Here is an 8,472-nt window from a genome sequence, read left to right as displayed (position 1 = left end):
CTCTGTGGTTTGAACCATATCCCAGGGTCAGTGGACACAGTACCACCCCGGTATGGGTCTAAATGCCATGGTTTGTCCAGAACTGGATTAACTGGTCTTGAACCTAGAGAAACAATCTCTCAGTGACTTCTTTTCTATCTGCCTCCTGTGCAGGTGCCATGAGAGACATGAAAGGGTGAATTAGAGCGTGCTTTTATATCTGGTAAAAATCTCTAGATTTCTGGGCAATAGCAATGACATATGGTATTTGATTTCAGAATAAAAATACTTTGCTGAAGAAAAGGATATTCCCAGGTTGATTTATTCTCACTTGTGAGCAGTAAATTTCTAAAATGCAACCTCCTGTTTGATCAATGGATACCTATAATAAAATGCTTTGTCTATATTTTTAGTAGAAAAGGTTTAAGAATCAGACAAGTGAAAAATCAAAACATAACTCAGATGTATTCAATGAAGCCCTAACGTTCATGTCTTATTTCTTTGAATACTCTTTCTTAAGTTACATCCAGGCTCTGCATTTTCCTCTTGTTGCCTGGCAAATCTGTGTCTCAGGTTTTCTTTGCTTTGTCTTTCCCCTCCTTATTTTTGTCACATCGCCCGCCATCAGCCTCCTCCGGCAACAGGAGAGAGATGTGCCAACAGGGCTATGTCTGCCGGGGCTGAGGGCCTCCTGACTGGGCAGCTGGCTGCCTCATCAGTGCCAGGCTCCAACAAAAGCCAGGGTCCCCTTCAAATGTGTGGGTCAGGGAGGGTAATAAAGAGACTACCTGGGAGATTATGCACATCTTCTTCCTACCATATATGACAGAACAAAAGTGCATTCATGACTTCAGATAGTTGTGAAATTTTCTTAACCTGAAGAGACAGGCTTATGGAGAGAACAAAAGTGACCTGATCTCAGATCTTTGGCAGAGTTTTCTCCTGTAGCCCATGAAAGATATAGCAATAGCATTTGCATCATCCCAGGTTGGTTTGACTTCCTTCTTAGGAATTGCTAAAGTCAACCTGTTTCAGGCCAGCTTTCTCCATGGCCTTCCAGCCAGAGACCTGGTCTGTCTTGTTCCCAGGTCTGGCAGCATCTGGCACATAGGCTTCGCTCTATAGATATGAGTGAGTGAACAGCCTGGGACCTATGGCCAAGTTCTCATCTTCTGCATCTCTTTCTCATCCATGAAAGGGGGTCCAAGCTTTGTAGAGATGACTGGATAACCTAAGAGTCTCATACTCCCCAGACTGATTGTAATTTCTTAAAGGTAAGAATTATGCAATATTCTTCTATCTCAATTTTAATATCTAGCTGTGCTTTTTTTCCCTTTCTTAAATTATTTAACACTTATTTTGCATTAGGCATTCTTCTGAAAACTTTGCAAATTATAATTTATTTAATCATTATGACAACCCGATGAAGTAGTTACTATTGAAATCCCTATTTTATGGATGAGGCAACAGAAACACAGAGAGCATATGTAACTTGCCCAAAGTCACACAGCTAAATGGTGGAGCTGGGATATCATCCATCCAAGCTGGATCAAGAGACAGGGCTCGACATTCTATGCCTTACTGGGCTGCTTTGTCTTACTAGTATTAGGTAGAATGGTGAAGGAAGGAAAAACTTTGGAATCTAAGTCAGGAGAAAGTTGAGAAAGGAGCAGTATTTATACAAAAGAAGTCCAAATGAATAGTATGTTTCCAGATACATCATGCATAGTTTATATAATAGAAATGTTAACAGTGAAGGGACACCTGGGTGGCTCAGGCAGTTAAGTGTCTGCCTTCAGCTCAGGTCATGATCCCAGAGTCCTGGAATGGAGTCCCACATCGGGCTCCCTGCTCAGTGGGGAGCCTGCTTCTCCCTCTCCCTCTGCCTGCCATTCTGCCTACTTGTGCTCTCTCTCTGTCAAATAAATAAATAAAATCTTTAAAAAAAAAAGAAATGTTAACACCGTATAAAACATAGTGATAAAAATCTAGGTTGATTTGAATATATAACTTAAAAGAATTTTGCTCCTCGGCTAAAAAAAAACCTTAAAAATATCAAATTATGAATCCTTTGAAGTACTCAAAAACATGACCCCAACTTCCAGTTAAGTAATAATTACTGTATTCATTTAGTAGGTAATTATACAAACTTATAATCAGCTAAAAAGTCCTAAATTCAGCTATTCTTGTAAGCAGTTATAATAGTTTGCTAGGGCTGCTATAACAAAGTACCACAAAATGATTGGCTTAAATTTACTGTCTCACAGTTCTGGATGTCAGAAGTGCAAGATCAAGGTCTCCACAGGGTTGCTTTCTTCTGAGGGCTGTGAGGGAAGGATCTGTTCCAGCACTCTCTCCTTGGCATATAGACAACAGACTTCTCCCTGTGTGTCTCACATATCTCCTTCTGTGTGTCTGTCTATGTGTCCAAATTCCTCCTTTTTTTTGAGAGAGAGAGAACACGCAAGCAAGGGGGAAAGGGGCGGCGGGGGGGGAGAGAATCTTTTTTTTTTTTTTAAATTTTATTTTTTTTTCAGAGAGAGAGAGAGAGAAAGTATGAGCAGGGGGAGGGGCAGAGGGAGAAGCAGGCTCCTGAACGAGCAAGGAGCCTGTTGCGGGCTCTCTCCCAGGACCTCGGGATCATGACCCAAGCCAAAGGCAGATGCTTAATGACTGAGCCACCCAGGCGTCCTGAGAGAATCTTTTTAAAAAAATTTTTTAAAGATTTATTTATTTGAGGTGGGGAGGGGCAGAGGGTGAGGGAGAGAGAAACTCAGGCAGACTTTGCACTGAGCTAGGAGCCCAATGCAGGGCTCGATTCCACGACCCTGAGATCACGACCTAAATCAAAACCAAGAGTCAGACACTTAACCAACTGCACCACCCAGGTGCCCCAAAAGAGAGAGAGAATCTTAAGCAGGCTCCACACCCAGCCTGATGCAGGTCTCAATCTCACAATCTTGAGATCATGACCTGAGCCAAAATCAAGAGTCAGATGCTTAACTGACTGAGCCACCAAGGATCTTCCTTTTTATAAGGACACCAGTCATATTGGATTAGAGCCCATATAATCACCTCATTTTAACTTAATTGCCTTTGTAAACACCTTTCTCCAAAAAGGTCACATTCTGAGGTATGGAGGGTTAGGATTCCAACATATCTTTTTTGGGGAAGACACAGTTCAACCCACATTGGCAGTATAAAAAAGGGGTAAGAATTTTAGCTCTGACATTTATTAATCATCAAAGTTTGCTATACCTGATTTTCTTCCCTTAAATGAGGATAAAACAGATAGTAACTGCCTCATGCTTCATGAGGATGAAATGAATTAGGACATGAAGCACTTAGAGTACTGGGTAGTACAATGCATGTTACATATCCATTCATTCAAAAAATAGTTTCTGAACACCTATTAAGTGCCAGGCACTATTCTAGGTGTTTGAGATACAGAAATAAACAAAATAGGCAAAAATATCTATGTTGGTGGAGCTTATAATGTTCTAATTTAAAAATTAGAATATACAGAGAATTACAAGTCAATATCTCTGATGCAAAAAATCCTCAACAAAATATTAGCAAACTGAATACATTAAAAAAAATCATTCACCATGATCAAGTGGGATTTATTCCCGGGATGCAAGGATAGTTCAATATTTGCAAAACAACACAATTCATCATGTTAATGAAAAAAAATAAAAACTGTATGATCCTTTCAATAGATGCAGGGAAAGCATTTGACAAAGTACAACATCCACTCATGATAAAAACCCTCAACAAACTAGGTTTAGAGGAAACATACCTCAACATAATAAAGGCCATATATGAAAAACCCACAGTGAATATCATCCTCAATGGTGAAAAACTGAGAGCTTTTCCACTAAGATCAGGAACAAGACAAGGATGTCCACTCTGACCACTTTTATTCAATGCAGTACTGGAAGTCCTAGCCACAGCAATCAGACAAGGAAAAGGAATAAAAGGCATCCAGATTAGTAATGAAGAAGTAAAATTTTCACTGTTTGCAGATGACATGGCACTATATATAGAAAACCCTAAAGATTCTACCAAAAAACTACTAGAACTGATAAATGAATTCAGTAAGGTCACAGGATACAAAATCAATGTACAGAAATCTGCTGCATTTCTTTTTTTTTAATTTAATTAATGAACATATAGTGTATTATTAGTTTCAGAGGTAGAGTTTAGTGATTCATCAGTTGTATATAATACCCAGTACTGATTACATCACATGCCTTCCTTATTGCCCATCACCAGTTACCCCAGACCCCCACCCATCTCCCCTCCAGCAATCCTGTTTGTTTCCTATAGTTAAGAGTTTCTTATGGTTTGTCTCCTTCTCTGATTTTGTCTTGTTTTATTTTTCCTTCCCTTCCCCATGATCCTCTGTTTTGTTTCTTAAATTCCACACATGAGTGAAATCATATGATAATTGTCTTTTCTGATTGACTTATTTCACTTAGCATAATACACTTTAGCTCCATCCACGTCATTGCAAATGGGAAGATTTCATTTTCTGATGGCTGAGTAATATTCCAATGTATATATACATACCACATCTTCTTTATCCATTCATTTGTCAATGGCATCTGGGCTCCTTCCATATTTTGGCTATTATGGACATTACTACTATAAACATTGGGGTGCAAGTACCCTTTTGGATCACTAGGTTTGTATCCTTTGGGTAAATACCTAGTAGTGCAATTGCTGGGTCGTAGGGTAGCTCTATCTTTTAACTTTGTGAGCAACCTCCATACTGTTTTCTGGAGTGGCTGTACCAGCTTGCATTCGTACCAGCAGCATATGAGGGTTTCCCTTTCTCCACATCCTTGCCAACATGTGTTGTTTCCTTCAATGTACAGAAATCTGTTGCATTTCTATACACTAATAATGAAGCAGTAGAAGAGCAATTAAGAAAAAAAATCCCATTGCTAATTGTGCCAAAAATAATAATATACCTAGGAGTAAACCTAGGAATAAACCTATAAAAGGAGGCCAAAGACCTGTACTCTGAAAACTATAAAACACTGATGAATGAAATTGAAGACGACACAAAGAAATGGAAAGACATTCCATGCTCATGGGTTGGAAGAACAAATATTGTTAAAATGTGCATACTACCCAAAGCAATCTACAGATTTAATGCAATCCCTATCAAAATACCAACTGCATTTTTCACAGAACTAGAACAAACGATTCTATAATTTGTATGGAACCACAAAAGACCCCTAATAGCCAAAGCAGTCTTAAAAAAGAAAAATAAAGTCAGAGATATCACAATTCCAGATTTTAAGTCATACTACAAAGCTGTAGTAATCAAACAGTATGGGACTGGCACAAAAATAGACACATAGATCAATGGAACAGAATAGGAAGCCCAGAAATAAACCCATACTTATATGGTCAATTAATCTTCAACAAAGGAGGCAAGACTATCCAATGGGACAAAGACAGTCTCTTCAACAAATGGTGTTGGGAAAACTGGTCAGCTACATGCAAAAGAATGACACTAGACCACTTTCTTACACCACACACAAAAATGAATTAAAAATGGATTAAAGACCTAAATGTGAGACCTGAAACCATAAAAATCCTAGAAGAGAGCACAGGCAGTAATTTCTCTGACATTGGCCATAGCAATATTTTTCTATTGTCTCCTGAGGCAAGGGAAACAAAAGGAAGAATAAATTATTAAGACTACATCAAAATAAAAAGCTTCTGCACAGCAAAGGAAACAATCAACAAAACTAAAAGACTGAACGGGGGAAGATATTTGCAAATGACCTATCCAATAAAGGGCTAGTATCCAAAATATACAAAGAACTTATATAGCCCAACACCAAAGAAAACAAATAATCCAATTAAAAAATGGGCAGAACACACAGACATTTCTCCAAAGAAGACATACAGATGGCCAACAGACACATGAAAAGATGCTCAACATCACTCATCATCAGGGAAATGCAAATCAAAACCACAATGGGATACCACCTCATACCTGTCAGAGAATGGCTAAAATCAAAAACACAAGAAACAAGAAGTGTTGGCAAGGATGGGGAAAGAAAGGAACTCTCTTGCACTGTTAGTGGGAATGCAAACTGGTGTAGCCACTGTGGAAAAGAGTATGGAGATTCCTCAAAAAATTAAAAACCATGGGGTGTGTGGGTGGCTCAGTCGATTAAGCGGCTGGCTCTTGATTTCCTCTCAGATCATGATCTCAGGGATCCAGCCCCATGTCTGGCTCCATGCTCAGCAGGGAGTCTGCTTAAGGATTCTCTCTCCCTCTGCCCCTACCCCTGCTCACTCTCTCTCTCAAATAAATAATCTTAAAAAAAAGGGGGGGCCACCCAGTCGTTAAGCGTCTGCCTTTGGCTCAGGTCGATTCCAGGGTCCTGGGATCGAGCCCTGCATCGGGCTCCCTCTCGGCGGGAAGCTTGCTTCTCCCTCTCCCACTCCCCCTGCTTGTGTTCTCTCTCGCACTGTGTCTCTCTCTGTCAAGTAAATAAACAAAATCTTAAAAAAAAAAAAAAAGAATTACCATATGATCCAGTAATCACATTACTGGGCATTTACCCAAAACACCCACAAAAGCACTAATTCAACATCCCTGTGTTTACTGCAGCATTATTTACAATAACTAAATTATAGAAGTGGCCCAAGTGTCCACTGATAGGTAAATGGATAAATCAGAGGTTTTACACACACACACACACACACACACACACACACACACACACACACAGGAATACTATTCAGCCATAAAAATGACTGAAATCTTGCTGTGGGGCATCTGGATTGGGTGGGGGCCCACAGCACAGGTGGTGAAAGAACTCACCCACGGCAGAACAAAGGAGACAGAAGTTTACTGAATACACGGCAAGGGAGCTGTGGGCAAGACAGCGAAGGAGAGACTGCCATGAGGTGGTGGTGAGGGGCTAGAGTTATAGAGCAGGATAAGGGAATATGGGAAACTACGGAATTTTACTATTTTTGGTAAACTTAGGAAGTGTGCCTGGTTAGGGCCTATGGCTTAATGAGCCTGTTTGCGTCAGCTCAGTGGTCACTGTGGGCCCTTCTGCCTTGCTCAAGTTTCCACTCCTCAAGCCTGTTGCCTACAAGTGGCCTCTACCCTCGCCATTTGCAACTACATGAATGGATCTAGAGACCGTAATGCTAAGCGAAGTCCATCAGTCAGAGAAAGACAAATACCACATGATTTCACTCACATGTGGAATTTAAGAAACAAAACAAATGAACAAAGGAAAAAAACAGACTTCTAACTATAGAGAACAAACTGATGGTTACCAGAGGGGAGGTGAGTGGGGGATGGGTGAAACAGGTGATGGGGATTAAAGAGGGCACTTACCTTTTTTAAGATTTACTTATTTATTTTTTTGAGAGAAAGAATGAGAGAGAGAGACCACAAGCAGGGTGGCGGATGGGGTGCGGGGAGGGGAAGAGGAAGAGGGAGAAGCAGACTCTCTGATGAGCATGGAGCCCGATGGGGGTTGATCCCAGGGCCCAGAGATCATGACCTAAGCTGGAGGCAGACGCTTAACTGACTAAGCCACCAAGAGTGCACTTACCTTGATGAGCACTGAGTAATGTATAGAACTGTTGAATCACTACATCGCACACTGAAACTAATATAACACTGTATGTTAACTCTACTGGAATTAAAATAAATGAATAAAACAACATCATTTAAAAATATGTATTTTTTAAAAAGTAGGACATATAGAATGTCAGACATAATAAGTTATATGGAGAATAATCAAGCCAGACAGGGGCCAGAGAGCATTGGGGGTTACAATTCAGGATCAGAGAAGGCCCCACTGAGGTGCCATTTGAGCAAAGACCTACAAAGTGAGAGGAGACAGTTAAGTAGTTACCTGGAGCTTTTGAGATATAGGAGAGTTCCCCCATATCAGTACTATTGACATGGAGGGCTGGATAATCTTGTGGGAGGGCTGTCCTGTACATTGTAGGATGTTTAACAGCATCTCCGGCCACTACCTGCTAGATGCTAGTGGCATCCACTTCTCCAGTTGTGATCATCAGTTTGACAACCAAAGATGTCTCCAGACATTGCCACATGTCCTGCATGGGGCAAAATCACTCCTAGTTGAAAACCATGGAGATAGAAGGAGACTGAAAGGCCAGAGGCAGGAAGGCATTCAGCTTGTTTGAGGCACAACAAGGAGGCAGGTAGTAGGTGAAATTAGAAGAGAGAGGGATAAACCACATCACTTAGGACAGATGGGAAGCTACTGGACAGTGCAGAGCAAACAGTTGGGAGCAAAAGGATTTTGCACTGAACACAATTTGACCCAAATTTTAAAAAGATCCAATTGGCTGACACATTGAGAATTGACTGTGGGTGGAAAGACAGAAATGGACAGCTCAGTTGGGAGACTATCACAATAATCTCAATAATTTTTTATTTGGTTTAATTTGTTCACTGATGTGGCTGGG

At 40.5% G+C, this 8,472-nt stretch overlaps 1 long non-coding RNA gene across 1 annotated transcript in view; it reads right to left on the bottom strand.

The window, feature by feature from the left end:
* The window catches only part of LOC141371822 (uncharacterized), a 30,074-nt gene that overhangs the window by 20,563 nt on the left and 1,039 nt on the right, over window positions 1-8,472 (bottom strand). The window lies entirely within an intron of this gene.

The sequence above is a fragment of the Callorhinus ursinus genome, unplaced genomic scaffold, assembly GCF_003265705.2.
Source record: "Callorhinus ursinus isolate GAN/ISIS: 27379988/994484 unplaced genomic scaffold, GSC_fseal_2.0 scaffold3, whole genome shotgun sequence".
Lineage (NCBI taxonomy): Eukaryota > Metazoa > Chordata > Mammalia > Carnivora > Otariidae > Callorhinus > Callorhinus ursinus.
Note: the sequence above shows the minus strand (reverse complement) of the source record. Positions and strands in the feature narration are given on the sequence as shown.